We start from the raw sequence: 19,395 nt of genomic DNA, 5'->3' as shown, positions 1-19,395 counted from the left end.
TCACATGTGACGAACCACGTCTGGAGGAGGGTACACTGTCTTACTAGGAGAATGGGAGTTTGTTGCGAGCCAGCCAGCTCTGTTTTTATATGCAAATTTTAAACATACAAATGTAAGTGTAATACTTTTTTCTACAATTAAAAATGTAGACAATATTATGCTATGGTCAGTCTCTCTTTGCCAATAACTTGTGTATAAGTATTTAAAATTAACACTTTTGATTTTTCACGTTCGTGTCCCACAACTTTAACGGTGTATGAATGTCCGCACAAATGTTTTGTCTGCTCGCATGGTCTTCTGCGAACCGAACCAGGTGGGGGGGGGGGGTGTTTTTGTTCGGCTCGCACCCCCCCCCTCACCTGGTTGTGTGAAAATACTGTGTAACTGGCTGCAGGATATTCAGTGGGAGACCCAGGTACAGATATTCAAGCTGTTCCTGCAGGAGCAGTGCTACACTTATTTTATAATATGGTTGAAGTTGGGCTTAGGTTCGAAGGCGCACTTTTGAAATCTGTGGGGTGAGAGTAGAGTGGGTGGTGCCTAGGTGGGCATACAATACTATGGGGGACATCAGTAATGGACTAATGTTCACTACTAACAAAGAACATAGAGGTGATGTGCACAGGTCTGCAGAATTCTACAAAAGAAAAGTAAAGTAAGGACACACTGCATAATGCTAAAAAAAAATATTATAATGAAAGCAATATAAAATGAAGACATTCAACATGCACTAGTTGTAAGTGTAATGTTATGCTTTTATCACTATATGTAAAAGGTTTGCATGTATTTGTGTCCTTGCACCTTGTGTCCTTCCTTTTCTTTGTGTTTTAACATTTTCTGCACTTTCCTGATTGATGTGAGGACTGCAGGAAAACATTCCATTCTTGAATCCTTTTTTTTTTATTAAAGCGGGGGTTCACCCTGTTAAAAAAAAAAAAAAAGTTTTTTTTTATTAGACCATTAAATTCGGCATCGTAGCGCGAGCTACGGTATGCCGGTCTTACATTTTTTATCCCCGTACTCACCGTGCTATCGATGATTGAAGAATCCGGGGAATGGGCGTTCCTATGGTGAGAGAAGGTGATTGACGGCCGGCCCTGGCACGTCACGCTTCTCCGGAAATAGCCGAAATAGTCTTGGCTATTCACGGCGCCTGCGCATAGCCTGTGCGCAGGCGTCGTGAATAGCCGAGACCTACTCCGGCTGTCTTCGGGGAGCGTGACGTGCCAGAGCCGGCCGTCAATCATCCTCCCTCTCCATAGGCACGCCCATTCCCCGCGGGAGTCGGATTCTTCAATCAACGATACCACAGTGAGTACGGGGATTAAAAATTTAAGACCGGCATACCGTAGCTCGCGCTACGATGCCGAATTTAATGGTCTAATGATGGAAAGGAGGGTGAACTACCGCTTTAAAGAGCAATGCTTTTTTCTCTTTAAGTTCTTTTTATTCATTTAACAAAAGAGTACAAAACTCAATGAATCACCATAATGTACATCATAAATTACAAAAGACGTTAAGACCACAATAACCTACATATATAAATATATATAAAAGGTGTATCTTTTCTAATGGATTTATACTCTATTATTTCTGTTGTATTCATGGCCTCGTTGTGACTGGTATTTACAATGCCGTAGATGAGTGCTAGTCCTGATTACAAACTTTGTTTACCAGTCTGCATGGTTCTAGGTATTGGAATTGCAGGGGTGAGGGGTCAGTGGTAAATGTGCTTATTTTTGAAGGTCCTACACACACTATATTACCAGAAGTATTGAGATGCCTACTTTTACAAGCACATGAACTTTAATGGCATCCCAGTCTTAGTCCGTAGGGTTCAATAATACCCCCTCCACCAAATGATTTGGACCAGTGCACAAAGCAAGGTCCATAAAGACATGGATGAGCGAGTTTGGGGTGGAGGAACTTGACTGGCCTGCACAGAGTCCTGACCTCAACCCGATAGAACACCTTTGGGATTAATTAGAGTGGAGACTGTGAGCCAGGTCTTCTTGTCCAACATCAGTGCCTGACCTTATAAATGCTCTTCTGGATGAATGGTCAAACATTCCCATAGACACACTCCTAAACCTTGTGGACAGCCTTCCCAGAAGAGTTGAAGCTGTTATAGATGCAAAGGGTAGGCCAACTCAATACGGACTAAGACTGGGATGCCATTAAAGTTCATGTGTGTGTAGCGCTACCCCCTCAGGAGCCGCTGGTTAGATTTGGGGTCGGCGTAATTATGTTACCTCTATGATGTGTCTAGAGATGAGGATGATGAGAGTAGTGATGGAATGTCCAGACAACAGGGTGACGTTTTCAATGCTTTTATTTCTGGCCCAACACGACCAACAATCAACTTGAGGTAGATAGGACAGGTTGGTGAAAGGAGAGAACTTTGCAGATTCAGGCCTGTGGATAGATTGAAGCAGTCCTGCTTCTAGTAGCAACTCTTACTTCGTTGCCACTCCAGCCGGAGTGGGTGTAGTGCCCCCGGACAGGTCCCTCTCACAGGCCTGGAAGCCGGAGCGCTGCTAGAACTTCTGGGAAGGAACAAGTCTCTGCCACCGACTTGGCTCTGGTAGAACTAGGATTAGTAGCGTGACCTCTGCCACAGGCCCAGTACTCAGGAACATTAACGTTAGAGCGAATCCTCCCGGTAACACAATCTTGCCTGAATCTTCCCCAGGTAGACTTGATAGCTTGGGGTCACCGACTGACAGTTTGCAGCATACAACCTATCAGTGTCCGGTCACCCAGATCCCAGATGGTTCATCTAAGCCCTATTGGATCACCTGCCTCTGGGCTCACCTCAGACCGACTCCCCACCGAACAGCACAACTCGCTTGGGATCTTCTTGATAAAGTTGAGGGACCCAGTAAGTCACTGGGGCCCCTTGGCAGCATCAGTTGCTCCGGGCCATGAGGGCCCAGAGTCAGGAACTCCGCGTAGCACGTGCGCCCCGGCCTGGTAGGCCATATCGCCAGGGCCCGTGATGTGCGCACACCCTAAAGGTGGATGCCGCACCTGGAACCAGGAACCCGCGAAGAACCCCAAAAAATGGCGTCTGTCACAGAAATACCCTCCCCCAGCATGCCCCGCGGGGAAAACACTCCTCCAATTGGCTGCTGGGAAAAAGCGGCTCCTCCCGGACCCCTCTGGCGCCACCTGCCATCCAGAGATAAAACTACATCTCCGGAGCACAGAATGACCCACAGGACAGTCCAGAACCGACAGAAACCCAGTTTAGTAAAACAGCACGGATGAGAGCAAGGTTAGGCCGGGTACTAACGAGGAAAACATGTACGATGAAACCGGTCCGTCGGACCGTTTTCACCGTACATGTCTGCCAGAGGGCTTCTGTACGATGGCTGTACTAACCATCGTACAGAAGTCCGCGCGTAAACAATACATGGGGCGTGTCCGCGTCATCACCGCGGCGATGACGCGGCGACGTGGGCGGGCCTGCCATTTAAAGGCTTCCACGCATGCGTCGAAGTCATTCGACGCATGCGAGGGACGGCGGGCGCTCGGACATGTACGGTAGGTCTGTACTGACGACCGTACATGTCCGAGCGGGCAGGATTCCAGCGGACGGTTTTAAAACACGTCCAGGAATATTTGTCTGCTGGGAAAAGGCTCGGCGGGCAAATGTTTGCTGGAATTCGGCCCGCTCGCGCCTACACACGACCGAACATGTATGCTGAAACTGGTCCGCGGACCAGTTTCAGCATACATGTTTGGTCGTGTGTACGGGGCCTAACTCTCTCATCCCCCAACTAAATTTATCATAGCGCCTGCACGGAAAAGTACACAGGCGTTACATGTGTAAAGGCAGGCGTCCCAATACTGTTGGTAATATAGTGTATGTGTTTCGATTGGAATCTTAGCAGCTTGCTCTAGAGTGGCACATCGAAACACAAAACCAAAAATGTAATATATTGCAGCCTACCTGACCTTAGATGTTGTGACTGCATTAGCTTTCTTTTTTCAAGTCAAGAACACTTTCATCAAGTACATAAAATACTTGCAGATCCTGCCAGAAATTACTTGCCCATGTCACTTTTTGTGAGCTGAAAATATAGCATAAAAATACTAGTCCCATTGATCAACCATGTAATAAAGATAAATAAAGCCAGCCAGATATGTTTGAAGTGCAAGTCTGTGTGACAACCATGCCCCACCCCCCCATAGGTATAGTGGAGAAATTAGTGTAGAAGAGTTATTTGCAGGATTACCAGGTGAAATCAAAGAGAAATAAAAGCATAAAAAAGATGTATGCAGCCGCCAAATCTTAGCACTGGTGATGGGCAATATATTAAGTTTTTTGTTTTGGCTTTATATATCCTTTGAAAGTGCAGGATCCATCAATTTGATTCAATAACACAGGGTTGGGTTATAATTTTATTTATATTTTTATGTGATGTTAGTTACACAAAAATATTAGGTATTATAGGTAATGTTATGTTCTGGCCATGTCTTTTTTTTTTTTTTTTTTTTTTTTTGTTTGTTTCATAAAGTTTTATTGAGATCACAAGTTGACAAGATACAAAAACATTGATGGAAAGTGAACAAGGCATAGACATAAGATCAATGTTGAACACGTCTAGTTCTAACTGCCTTATAATTTTAACTCCATGATAAAACAGTAAGAAAGCTGGATCCTGAAATTTAGGTATAAAACCATAGCCAAGAAAAAAACATGAGAGTAAATTCGGTCTTAAGATCTGTGTTAGGCCGCGTACACACCATCGGTCCAAACCGATGAAAACAGACCGAAGTTCAGTTTGATCGGTCCAAACCGTCTGTGTGTACGCCCCATCGGTCTTTTGTCCTTTGGACAAAAATTAGAGAACTTGCTTTAAAATCGAACCGATGGACCGCTGACCGATAGGTCCAAACCGATGGTTAGTACACAAAAGCATCGGTTCAAAATCCACGCATGCTCAGAATCAAGTCGAAGCATGCTTGGAAGCATTGAACTTCGTTTTTTTCAGCACGTCGTTTTTCAAACGTTAATAATGTTTATATATATATATATATATATATATATATATATATAGTTGCAATAAAAAGTATGTGAACCCTTTTGGAATGATATGGATTTCTGCACAAATTGGTCATAAAATGTGATCTGATCTTCATCTAAGTCACAACAATAGACAATGACAGTCTGCTTAAACTAATAACAAGATCAGATCACATTTTATGACCAATTTGTGCAGAAATCCATATCATTCCAAAAGGGTTCACATACTTTTTATTGCAACTGTATATATATATATATATATATATATATATATATATATATATATAAACTAGTAAAGGGGGAGGAGGCAGATAAGTAAGAAGGAGAAGGAGCGAACATGGGGGATCAAAGGGTAAGGAGACAGCGAGGAGGAGGGAGACAGGGATGGGCCGATATAGAGCAAGGGGATGGGGTAAGATCAGGGCTGTTAGGGACGTGTAGTTGCCTCCCGAGTCAGGGAGGAGTGTCCAGAAGCAGCACCACACTGGCTACCAATATCTTATGATGAGACTAGCGCATAGGTGGCAAACATAAGGCCCGCGGGCCGAATCCGGCCCTCCAGGCCATTTAATGTGGCCCTCACACTTCTCCTGCATTCCTACTCTAGACCCTTACTTTTTGCTTTCAAGCAATGCATGCAGCTTCTTCCCAGCAGCAGTCTAAGGAAAGAGGGTGCACTGTGATGTAAGGGAGAGTGGGGGACTCAACTGATGGTGGGGTGGCTCTTGACATCTAATGTAAAGGGGAGGGGATGCACTGGACATCTAATATTACAGATACAACCGGCCCTTTTGAAGACAATCATAATGCTGATGCGGCCCACGATGAAATTGAGTTTGACACCCCTGGACTAGCGTCCCCAAGTGTGGTGTGTGATTGGTTTAATAGTAACAGAGATTTTCTTTCTAACTAATATCTGTGTATGTCTTTTTTAAGAATCATCAAAGCCTTTCTCGCCCCCAAAAAATAATAATGACTTTGTAAAATTACTAGTAGAAATAACTATTAGATATTACTATTGTAGCGCCTATGTACTATATACTGCTGGTGCTATCTAAATTTTTGTGTAGATCAGAGTGTAGTTAAAATCTGATCCTGATTGTTAGAGCAATTATGCGGTCTCTGTCTCAGCTTGGCTGTGCTGTGAATCCATTCTGCTGTATCGGGGTGTTCTTCCAGCCCCGGTGCTGCAGGTGGCAGCAGTGGAGTCAAGGTTTGGGTGCTCTTTCCCAGCAGCCAATCACAGGGGTTTGTCCTTGCTGTGCATATTGGGGGGGGGGGGTATTTATGGGACACATGCCATTGGTGCTGGGTCTTCTTCGTCGAGTGTGGCACCCACCTTTAGGGTGGTCACATCACGGCGCCCCTGGCGCTATGGCTTACCTGGCCGGGGTGTGCGTGCCACGCGGTGTTCCTGGTTCCGGGACCATGCTGGCCCGGAGCATCTGAACCAGCGATGGGGATCCAGTGAGCGACTGGGTTCCCTCTTTTAAAGATCCCAAGCTGTGTGCTGTTCGGTGGGGGAATTGGTCTGATGAGTGTCATTGAGAGGCTGGCGGTCCAATAGGGCTTGGTTGAAACCACAGGGATCACAGGTAGCCGGACACTGTGGGACTGATCACCTGTCAGTCGGTACCTGAGCGACAAGCTGAAGGAGATCCAGACGTAACTCAATTAAGGAGGCATATCTCCAGAGGGGACCTTTGCCAGAGGTATCTTCTGAGGCTCATTGAGAGGGGTCTGTGGCAGAGACTTATTCCTACAATTGTCCGAGTGATACTCCGGCTGCCAGGTCAGTGAGAGCAGGGCTGTCTTAATAGCATCATGGGCCCCTGGGCAAAGTAATGCTCTGGGGCCCCTACAATGATGTAGGGGGCCTACAATGATGACAGTGAAGGTAAACAGACATCAAGTAGGTAGGAGGCAGACTGCCTCCCCTGTGTATCCATCACTCTCAGTGCCATCATGGGGCCCTCAATTTCGGGCCAGCGTGGGCTCAAGGACCAGCTGCTTTGGGGAAAAAGTGCAGGGGCCCCCCATGCAGCTGGGGCCCCTGGGCAGGAGCCCTGAGTGAGAGAGGCCTGTCCGGGTACACTAAACCCACTCCGATGGGAGTGGTGCTAAGAAATGTTACGTTTGGGAGCAGGACTGTTTCCTATCATTACGCCTAAATCTGCAATTCTCCTATCTTCCTCAGCTTTACTTTCCTCACCACAAGTTTACTGTTTTTACCCGGCTGGGTAATAAAGAGCACTGCAAAGAGCACCTGTCTGGACATTTCTTTTACTTCTACTAGATGTACTATACATCAATTACCCCTAGGAATTTCGGAGGAGCCAAGAGGTAACACGCCACCCAAAAATCCAGCAGCTCCTCCGGGGGTAGTGCTACACTATATTGGATATAGCACCCACTAGAGCTTTAGTTCAAACAGTGTCTCTGTTCAAGCAACCCCCATCACATATTTAAAAGTGGAAAAGAAGGTTCTCCTGTGAAGAAACTTCAACTTGCATGTCCCACCAACTGCACCACTGGTCTTTGATCCATGGTGTCCAGAGGGTGTACTTCATCTGACACGTTTCCCAACTAATTGTTGTAGTTCCTTTTCCCAGTCTATACATCACTCCAGGAGTAGTTGTAGTTGCTGGGGAGGGGACCCACGGCACTCACCACTTGACCAGGAATCAGACTTTGTATAAAGAGGATTCTGCAGGCATTGTAGCTTTCGAGAAGAACAAAGATTGGCAGATAGACAGGTAAAAAATAAATGTTCTTCTTTACAGGGGATCCTCCTTTTCTACTTGTTAATTTGGTTCCAGGGTCACCTTAATGGGAATGTAATCCATCCCTCTTGTTTATTTGATTATTATTGCGTGGTGAAACAATTATAAACTTTATGCTGGCAATGCAGGGCAACATAAATCAATCAATTCAAGAATTGCCTGCAGCAATCAGGCCTTACAGGACCATAGGAAGACATTTTTTTTTGCAGCTACTATTCCATTATTCAAAATCAGAAACAATGTAATTTCTATGTGTTATGAGGCGTACACACGATCGGAAATTCCGACAAGAAAACAGTGGATTTTTTTCTAAGGAAATTGTGGCGCAAACTTGTGTTGCATACATGGTCACACAAGTCGGAAAATTTGAGAACCAGCTCTCAAATTTTTGCTGTCGGAAATTCCGACAGAAAAAGTCAGATGGAGCCTACACACGGTCGGAATTTCTGACCAAAAGCTCACATCGAACTTTTCTTGTCGGAATTTCCAATCGTGTGTACGCAGCATTAGCAATGAATGGACAGCAAGCCTGCTGTGGTTCAGAATTGTTCATAGTGGATAACCATACTGTACTGCCATCTAGGAGAAACCCACTATTGGTTGAGTTGTTCAGCAGATAGCCTATTTTGCATGTTTTAATGCATAGATTGAAGGACATATTGCCATGTTTGACCTTTTGTCTAAGTGATCAGACCCATTGAGATTCCCTCTACATTTTCTGTATATTGATTCTACTTGAGCTTTAGGTTTAATAAAAGGCACTCATCTCTTGCATATATAATCCTCAATTCATAAAAAGGACATGAGAGGAACTTTATATTTGCTGAGTGTTTTGTAATCCTCAAGAGATTACTGAACTGCACATTATGAGAAAATGGATAAGATTTTTTAAAACAGATTGTACATATTACAGTGCAGACCAGTGCCGATCCTGACCTCCCTGGGGCCCTAAGCAAAATGACATGAGGAGGGGGGGGATGCCGAAAATAACATGTCACATTAAAGTTGAGAAGGGGGGGTGGGGCTGCAAACAGTGACATGTCACATTAAAGATTAAAGTTGAGAAGCAGGGGGAGGGGGTGTTCTGCTGTCGGAAATTACATCTTACATTAAAGTGAGAAGCGGGGGGTGCTGACGTCTTACCTCTTCTCCCATGCAGCCAGCGAGTTGAGAAGCAGGGTGAGGGGCCGAAAATTACTTCTCAGCAGGCAGGGCCTCTAGTATTTTGGGGGGCCCTCCGCAGCTTTGCGGGGCCCTAAGCAGCTTGCATAGTGAGCCTATAGGGCGGATCGGCCCTGGTGCAGACTGGAATGCCGCGTACACACGATTATTTTTCAGCATGAAAAAACTTTGTTTTCAGCATGTCCAAAAAACAACGTTTTCTCAACTTCATCATTAAAACGACGTTGCCTACACACCATCGCTTTAAAAAAATGATGAACAAAGCGCGGTGACGTACAACACGTACGACGGCACTATAAAGGGGAAGTTCCATTCGCCTTTGGGCTGCTTTAGCTGATTCCGTGTTAGTAAAAGACGATTCGCGCTTTTCTGTCTGTTACAGCGTGATGAATGTGCTTACTCCATTATGAACAGTAGTTTTACCAGAACGAGCGCTCCAGTCTCATAACTTGCTTCTGAGCATGCGCAGGTTTTTTACGTTGTTTTAGCCCACAAATGATCATTTTTTACAACCCGAAAAACGACATCGTTTAAAACTACGTTAAAAAATGCAGCATGTTCAAAAATGTTTTTGTCGTTTTTCAAAACCTGAAAAATTATGTGTAGCCCACACACGTTCACTTTAAATGACGTTTTTGAAAAACAACGTTTTTTCATGACGAAAAATTATCGTGTGTATGCGGCATTAGGAACGAGGACAGAATCAGGTTACCTGAAAGGGCTAAGATGTGGTCTTCAAGAGAATATAGAAATAGTCAATATTAACATTTTGATATAAATTATTAGTATAATTACTGGAACTTCGCTTCATTTATTCCATGCCACACTACAGGGGTACACCTTTCCAGCACCTTAAACTAGGGATGTCCCGATACCGATACTAGTATCGGTATCGGTACCGATACTGAGCAACTACTCGGGAAATGCTCCAATGCTTCACCCGATACCTGGGCAGTCAGGGTGATCGGTGCGGCAGGGGAGTTGCAAGTACTAATCTGCCCCCTTTTTAGCTGCTTTAGTTAAAGTTATACAGCAGTGATCGGTGCTTGTAACTCCCCCCAAAGCCGCACCGATCACCGCTGACGGTCCCCGTGCTGTCCCGCTCTGTCCTCCGTGCTGTCCCCCTCCGTGCTGTCCCTCTCCATCCTCCGTGCTGTCGCCCTCCGTCCTCCGTGCTGTCCCTCTTCTTGCTCCTTGCTGTCCCCCTCCGTGCTGTCCCCTCCATGCTTCGTGCTGTCCCCTACGTCCTCCGTGCAGTCCCCCTCCGTGCTGTCTCCCTCCTTGCTCCATGCTGTCTCCCTCCGTGCTGGTCTCCCCCCTCCGTGCTGCTCTCCCCCCTCCGTGTTGCCCTCCCCCTCAATCTGTTAGGATGGGAGCGGAGGTAAATCCAGCTCCTTCCTTTTCAGAATGAACAGAGTGTTTACGATGCTTCAGTTTATGAATGGAGAGGAGCTTCTCTCCATTCATTTTAGCTGAGGCTGCAGAGAAAGGGACTGGGGAATCTGTGTCCTTAGTCCTTTCTCTGTCTTAAAGGGGAGATGTCAGGGGTCTGTTAAGACCCCTGATATCTCACCAAAGACCCCCCAACAGGGCTGATAAAAAAATAAAAAAAATTGCAATAAATAAAAAAATGAATTTTAAAAAATAATAAAAATGTAAATTAAAAAACATCACACTGACTATCCACTCCCCCCCCCCAAAAAAAACAAAAAGAAGAAAGCACTGTAAAAAAAAAATTGTAAAAAATACTGCCACTGTCACATGACATTAAAAAAAAGTATCGGTAATCGGTATCGGCGAGTACTTGAAAAAAAGTATCGGTACTTGTACACCGTCTCTAAAAAGTGGTATCGGGACAACCCTACCTTCAACCCATTTCTTCTTGACAAAATGAATGTGACAATATGAATTTCCATAGTGACCAATTGAAAATCTGGAGTTGGATAGGAAGGATATTAAAAAGTGTTTTCCCAGCCATCAGAGGCCACACAACATACACTGCCTCTCACATTGCAGGGTGGTTGTACTCAAGTCAGATAATAGATTGACTTGTGTAAAACCAGCTAACCCATACATAGATCGACTATGGCTGGTCTCTGCTTAATTGGCATAATTTCAATCCATGTATGTACCGCTTAACCACTACGCATTTGCTAAACATCCTTCCACAAACCTTTACATTTTTCTATCCCAGATTCCTTCATCCTCCTCACCTGTACATACTCTCCACACATCTCTCCTGTACATACTGCTCACTGTCATACCCTACACCCTCCTCTCCTGTACATAGTGCCCTCTGTCATATACTTCTCTCCTGTACATAGTGCCCAGTGCTGTCGCACTCTCCACACTCCTCTCCTGTACATAGTGCCCACTGACATACCCTCCACACTCCTCTCCTGTACATACTGTTCACTGTCATACCCTCCAAACTTCTCTCCTATACATAGGGCCCACTGTCATACCCTCCACACGTCTCTCCTGTACATACTGCCCACTGTCATATCCTCCCCACTCTTCTTCTGTACATACTGCTCACTGTCTTAACCTCCACACTCATCTCAACACATACTGCTCAATATCATACCATCCACACTCCTCTCCTGTACATACTGCTCGCTCTCATACCCTCCACATTCCCCTCCTGTACATACTGCCTATTGTCATAACCTCCACACTCCTCTCCTGTACATACTGCTCACTGTCTTACCCTCCACACCCATTTAATGTACATACTGCTCAGTATCGTACTGTCTACACTCCCCTCCTGTACATACTGCTCACTGTGATACCATCCACACTCCTCTCCTGTACATACTGCCCACATTCATAAACTCCTCTATTGTACAGAGTGCCAGCTATCATATCCTCCACACTAGTCTCCTGTGCATACTGCCCACTACCATACCCTCCACACTCCTCTCCTGTAGATAATGCCCCATCATACCCTCCACACTCCTCTCCTGTACATACTGCCCACTATCATACCATCCACACTCCTCTCCTGTACATACTGCTCACTGTCATACCCTGCACACTCCTCTCCTGGACATACTGTAACCCAACCTTACCATTTACACTCTACGTACTGCCAACTATCTTTCTCTCCACATTCCTCTCCTGTACATACCGCCCCCCATCATACCCTCCACACTCCTCTCCTGTACATACTTCCCACTGTCATACTCTCCACACACCTCTCCTGTACATACTGCCCACTGTCATACCCTCCACACTCCTCTCCAGTACATAGCACCCTCTATCATACCCTCCACACTCCTCTGCTGTGCATACTGCCCACTGTCATACCCTCCACACTCCTCTCCTGTACATAGTGCCCACTGTTAGAACCTCCACATTCCTCTCCATCACAAGCACATACTTCCCAGTTTTATACCCTCCATATTCCTCTCCTACGCCTCTTACCCACACAAATAGTTCTTTAAAACTATACTGAATATCCTTAAAGCGGTGGTTCACCCATAAAAACGACTTCCCCCTATTACACTGCCCCCCCCCCCGCATTACAATACGATTATGCCTTTAATTTTTTTTTGGCTGCTGTACATACCTGGGTACAGCTATTCACCCGTGTCCTCCGGGTTGCGAGTCCCGCGGGAGTGGGCGTTCCTACCATGGCGGTGATTGACGTTTTGACTAAAAAACGAGCTCCCCCATCGCGTAAGCAGCGTCACGATTGGCGGAAGGAGCCGAACGGCGAGTCGGCGCTATACTGCGCCTGCGCATCGCAGTTCGGCTCCTTTCGCCAGTCGTGACGCGGCTTACGCGACGGGGGGGAGCTCATTTTTTAGTCAAAACGTCAATCACCGCCATGGTAGGAACGCCCACTCCCACGGGACTCGCAACCCGGAGGACACGGGTGAATAGCTGTACCCAGGTATGTACAGCAGCCAAAAAAAAATTAAAGGCATAATCGTATTGTAATGCGGGGGGGCAGTGTAATAGGGGGAAGTCGTTTTTATGGGTGAACCACCGCTTTAATGTTACCAGCTCTAGAATGGGCACACTTTTGTTAGTTTAACTAAAGGAAATCTTCTCAGTCCTCATATTTGTTCTGCCCCATTATTAGTACTTATTTAATTTTGTGATTACTACTGTGATGTATAGAGGAACATCGGGGATCACAGCTACTCTAAGTATAGCACTTGTAAAAAAAGTGTCCCTTAAAAATATTTTTGAAATGTCGGCAACTATGCACTTAGGCACTGCCCAATGGCCACTGGGTCAGTAGGGGGCCCCCATGAGAGGCTCCTGGGATCCTGTAATAATAAAGCGGTAGTAAACTTTGCTAACATTACTACTTTTTAGAGGCCCTGAGGTAGGTTATGCAATTGTGTACAAATCTGCACAGCATATTAGCACATTAGGGTACACATAATATGTCAGACTGAGCCCTCTAGTGCTGCGCTGTGATAAGTCCGGCGGGTCCTGGGCGCTTCCATCTTCACCCGGTCTTCCTTCTGGGCTCTGTGCCTTCAGTCACTTGCCTTGGCTGGGCTGCGTTGATGTCATTCCCATGCATGCTCATGCATATCCTCTCTCTCTCATCCCCCCTTTCTCTCATCCTCCCTCCCTTACCCCTCACCCCTCTCTCATCCTCTCTCTCTCTCTTTCTCATCCTCCCTCTCTCTCTTTAATTTAATTTGTTATAACAAAAAATTGTTTGTATATATCAGGGGTGTCCAAACTTTTTTCAAAGAGGGCCAGAATTGATGAAGTGAAAATGCGCGAGGGCCGACTATTTTGCCTGACATTCTTTGAACCATTACAATTCAATCTAAGCGTGTTCGTCTGAGCACGAATACATTGCCCAACAAGAATTCTCTTGCCTTTGTGGCTGTATGTGGTGAAGAGATGAGCTCGGGCGTGTTATTTGGATATACTGCATATATTTATTTTGTGGCCCCAATGAATCCCAGAGCGCTGCTCAGGACCAAGGATGAGCTTGGGCATGTTATTTGGATATACCGTATTTATCGGCGTATAACACGCATGGGCTTACCATTGCAACCAACGCAGCCTCACATGTGCCATCCATGCAGCCTCACATGTGCCATCAGTGCAGCCTCACATGTGCCATCAGTGCAGCCTCACATGTGCCATTAGTGCAGCCTGATTGATGCCCATCTGCAGCCTCGGCGCGCAGAGGGAGGGGGGTGGGACAAGTCCCGGCAGATTACAAACAGGAGGATATCTTGTTTACTCTATGGCCTCTTTATTACAAAGTCCCGCCTCCTACGAAAGATAGAACAGTCATCCAATGGCATCCCAGGAGACGGGACTTCCAATACAGACACTGCTGAGTAAACAGGAGATTCTCTTCATGTAATCCGACGGCGCTTGTCCTGCCCCTCCCCGTCCCCTCCAAATACGGTACATTTCTTTTGTGGCCCTGGGGGCCACAAACAATGTATATATTCAAATCCCCAGGGGGCCATATTAAATCAACAGAGGGGCTGCATTTGGCCCGCGGGCCGGACTTTGGACATGCCTGGTATATATAAATGTTTTTTTTTCTTTGTCTGAATTTCTCACTTCCTGTTTCTCCTCAGTAAGCTTTCCACCATCATCCGAGTGGTGGATAGTCAGCCAGAACAGCTTAGTGAACAGCTTATTGAGGAGGAACAGGAAGTGAGAAATTCAGACAAAGAAAACAAAAAAAAAAAAAAACATTTAGAAGGGAAATCGAAGGAAAAGGTAAGTGAACCAACAATGCACTAGCTTAAAGGAACCTATTTAGAAAATAAAAAACAAACCTTTACAACCCCTTGAAACTGCAATTGGAACCACCTATAATCTTTCCTCTATAGGGTTACGGTGTGAAGGCGCCAACGACACCCAAAGACCAATTTTTCCGCACCTGTTTGACAGGTGCATATCATTGCAATTTTTGACAGCAAGGCCAATTTTTGCTTTAATCAAAAGTACCCCAATAGGGTTACGGTGTAAAGGCGCCATCGACACCCAAAGACCAATTTTTCCGCACCTGTTACTTCTATCCAAAGTCTGTGGAAGAGACACTAGAATTTATAAAAAAATCTCTAATCTTGTTACCAGTGCACTACATTGTAGCCTGGCTCCCCAAGCCATTGCTTACAAAATAAAGAAAGCTTGCAGGGAAAATGTCTTTCTTTTTTGGCTTTATAAATACAATTATTGCTGCAGCAGCTTCTATACAAAGTACAAATGTGCCACTTTACAGATAGAATAAGGCCTTGTACACAACTTTGCACCAGATTCACAAATAAAATGTTTAATAAAATTGGGTTTTAGGTAGACAAACAAGCTCCCAAAGAAAGGTACTTGTAACACATGCAATCTGACCGAAGCTGGGACATGTGGAATTACAGAAGAAACGCATGGGGTATTTCATCATTTACAATAGAGGTGAACATACACATTAAGTAGTCATATGCTTAACCCAGATCACAGGAAGCCAAAGGAAGTACAGCTAACCCAGATAAACTTTAATGAGCCGTGAAATCTTTGAACAGTTTAAAGTAAGCATCCAGTTAAATTCATATATATGGGTTAAGAAGCTTCACATGATATGATGGATGCATAAAGTGAGTGGCTACATGTTAAACATTACAGCCAGGCTGCTGTCTTCATGGAAAGCTATACAATGCTGTAATATCATTTTAAAGTTTTCAAGTTTTTTAAATGTTTTTTATAGTTTCGGGTGGCATGTTACCTCGTGTTGCTCCGCCGTCTAGGGGTATTTGGTGAAAGTTGTAATAACGGAATGTCCACAGGTGTCTTTTTCTGTGCTCTTTATTACCCAGCCGGGTAAAAACAATAAAACTTGGTGAAGAATAGAGGTTTAGCGAAAGTGAAGATAGCAGATTCAGGTAGTTTCAAATTAGGGTACCGATTGACAGGTGGCCGACATCCAGCCTTTCAGTGTCCGGTTCCCCTGGTCCCCGGTGGATCCTCAGGCAGACTCTCCACCGTACAGCTTCCTCCAACAGGACGGACAGCCTTCCCCTGGGGGTGCTTCAAAAGCCATTTTGGCATGAGCTGCTCACTGCCACGGACAGAAAACGAAGATGATCAGTAAATTCAAGCAGCATCTATAAGTATGGTCCCATCCATAGGAATGAATAGGGCCATGAGGGAGAAACCTTTGGATAATGTAGTTTAGAATATGGTCATGTGACATCTGTTACCTTTAGAAACAATCCTGTGCCAAAGTGAAACAGAGATACCGACAGAAAATGGCTCGGTGTGGAGCTCACAAATAGAACTTTTCTGTTTCATCACTGCCATATATTACATAGTTACATACCGGTAGTAGGCGAGGTTGAAAAAAGACACAAGTCCATCAAGTCAACCTATGTGTGTGATTATATGTCAGTATTACATTGTATATCCCTGTATGTTGTGGTCATTAACCTCCCTGGCGGTGATTCTGTCTGGAATTACGTACCAAAAGCGGTAACATTTTTTGCATAGAAATTTGGTGATATGTATTAGATATGTGCATTCCCGTTCGTACTAATGTTATTTTCGTACGAAAATGTTAATTTTCGTACCCGCAGAATAATGTGTACATACGAAAAAATGAAAGCACCAAAATACAAAAACGACGGGATTACGAATGAGCCGCATAACGAACAACCGCAAATACGAACGAACGATCCGACGAAAATACGACAAAACGAAAACAGCAAAAGAACGAAAATTACATCTATAACAAAAGACTTGCATTCTGTATTTTGTTTGAATCCATTTTCTCTTTGTATGTTCATATGACATCTAACAAAAGATTTGTATTCTGTATTCTGAATTCCTTTTTTCTGTTCGTAATTTGGTTTCAAAATACAGAATGCAAATCTTTTGTTATAGATGTAATTTTCGTTTTTTTGAATGGGCAGTGAGTGTAGTTAGTAAAGCAGCTTCTCTTTTGTGCTGAGTAGTACAGTAAAGCCAAATGAACTTTTCTGTGGATTTTCGTCTGAAGGGAGATCAGTTGGCCAGACTTTTGAACTCAAAAATGGTTTTCTGATGGAGTTTAAAAACGAACGAACGTTCGGTAAAACGATCGTTTTTATGTTTGTTGTTAAAAAAGTCTGACCAAGTGTATGGGGCTTAACAATAGTTAATATGGATGAGCCGCGTGTTGAAAGTGCCGCGAATCCCGCGATATATTTACGAAAGTACAAAATGACGAAAAATTCACGAAAATTATTGTCTAACAAGTAACGAACATGAATTAAACAGAATAACGAACCATCCCGTATGTACGAAAATAAAACGGTAACCAAAATACGAAACGATCGGAATACGAAAAAATCACGTCGTACGAAAAACGAACGGGAACAAACAGGAAAACGGGCGTCTTACGAAAAACGAACGGAAACGAACCTACGGAATGATACGAAACGGAACAAAAAAAAATAAAAATAAATTCTGTGCACATGTCTAATATGTATTATAGGCCTGCAATTCTTAGTAATTACTTACTTAAACCTGACCAAAACAAGACTCTAGTAGACATTCCAGATGTGGTAAATTTGAAACACAAACACATGAATTATAATCTAATCAATAATATAATTTTATTCAATAAACCAATGAAAAATAATGAAATTTGTCAAACAAAGAAATTCAATACACATCCATAGTGTGAAACAGTTTGAAACATGGAACTAGACAAAGTCCGACGTTGCAATCTGGACAATTGTACCTTGTTTATTTTCAGACTTTTTTTCCTTTTCCATCCCTCTTGGAACAGCAAACGACGCACATCCTGGTAGGCGCTAACTTTCGTGCGGTTGGCGGTACGAAGTCTACAAAATGATGACCTGTCAGGCGTTCTGGGTCTGTTAGCAGATTACTGATGGCGTCGGGTGGTTGATAAAAATCTGCTCAGCCACCTTCCATATAAAGTCCGAATGAACAAGAGGTATGTTCTTGTTTGCTTTATAAAGAATATAGGCGTTCCAAAGACATTGTTCAAGGAGATGCCTGAAAATCTTTTTATAGTACTTCTTTTGTTTTCGCATCGCCGGGTAAAATGTCATTGCCTGATCGGCTCGGTCGACACCTCCCATCGTGTGATTATAGTCGATCACGACTTGTGGCTTCAGCACATCTTTTCCGTATTTTGTGCGGACCATGGTAGTGGAGGTGCTGTGCACGGTGCTCATGAGACACACGTCCTTTTTGTCTCGCCAACGCATTGCCATCATTTTACCCTTTTGAAAGGCAACCATCTCTCCTTTTTTTAGTTTTTTCTTGCCAAACGTAGATGGCATGTCACGTCGGTTTGGCCTAACGGTACCATACCCATCCGTTTTATTGAGGAGCAAAACCTCATAAAGTTCCGGTGACGTATAAAAATTGTCCATTGTCACGCAATATCCCTGGTTCAGTAATGGGTCCAGCAGTGAAAGGACAGAAGATGTGGCCATCCCATAGCGGTTGTACCTGGGATTAAACTTGGTACCTTTCCTGGTGTAAATTACCGCATTCCAGATATATCCGGTGGAAGATTCACAGAGCATATAAAATTGTATTCCAAACCGCGCTCTTTTGGATGCAATAAATTGGATCCAACTCAGGCGTCCCTTGTAGGCCATCAGACTTTCATCCACACTGACATCCCTTTCTGGCACGTAGGTCTGCTGAAAGTTGGCGACAATCATCTGGCACACCTCCCAGTTTTTTTTTAGCTTGGGCACAGGATGCGTGGCCTCATCAAACTCTTCGTTGTTTTTAGGCGAAGTGTAAATTTTTCATAATTAGTGAAAAACGATACTCAGACATCACGGTCCCAAAAAATGGAGTGGCCAGCATCTTATTGGTGGTCCAGTACCATTTCTGGAGCGGTTTACCCACCACCCCCTGAAGGATGATGAGTCCCAGAAACTTCCAGATGTCCTCCTCAATGACCGGTTCCCATTTTCATGATCTGGAAAATCTGGCACGCAGCGTAGCAGATTGCTGATCGTGGTAGCGATTACCTCCTCAGAAAGAAAAAGTTTCAGGTACGCCAGAGGGTTGTCACTCTCCACATCAACCTTCATCCCAGGAGATCCAGTGAATCGGAACCTCGGGGGCGCTGCCTGGTCCGCATCGCTGTCTATAGGGCACCAAGTGCACACATCACTTAGATCAGGTGCGGGATCATCGGCGTTGTCACTTTCTGGATCAGTGTCGGAGTCAGATGACAAATCTCCCCACGACTCACTGTTGCTCTGTTCTGCGAGCAACTCCGTGTCGCTGTCGCTCAGCTGATCCAAAAGCGCATTTGTAGGACAGTGCTTTTTTAATGCCATTTTCAAAGGGTTTTCAAATGGTTTTATTTGTCACAAATGACAATGGCAATGGGCACTGAAAGGGCACTGTGTCTGATACTAAGGTGATACAGTG

This window comes from Rana temporaria, chromosome 4, assembly GCF_905171775.1.
Source record: "Rana temporaria chromosome 4, aRanTem1.1, whole genome shotgun sequence".
Classification (NCBI taxonomy): Eukaryota; Metazoa; Chordata; class Amphibia; order Anura; family Ranidae; genus Rana; species Rana temporaria.
This window is presented reverse-complemented; position numbering follows the sequence as displayed.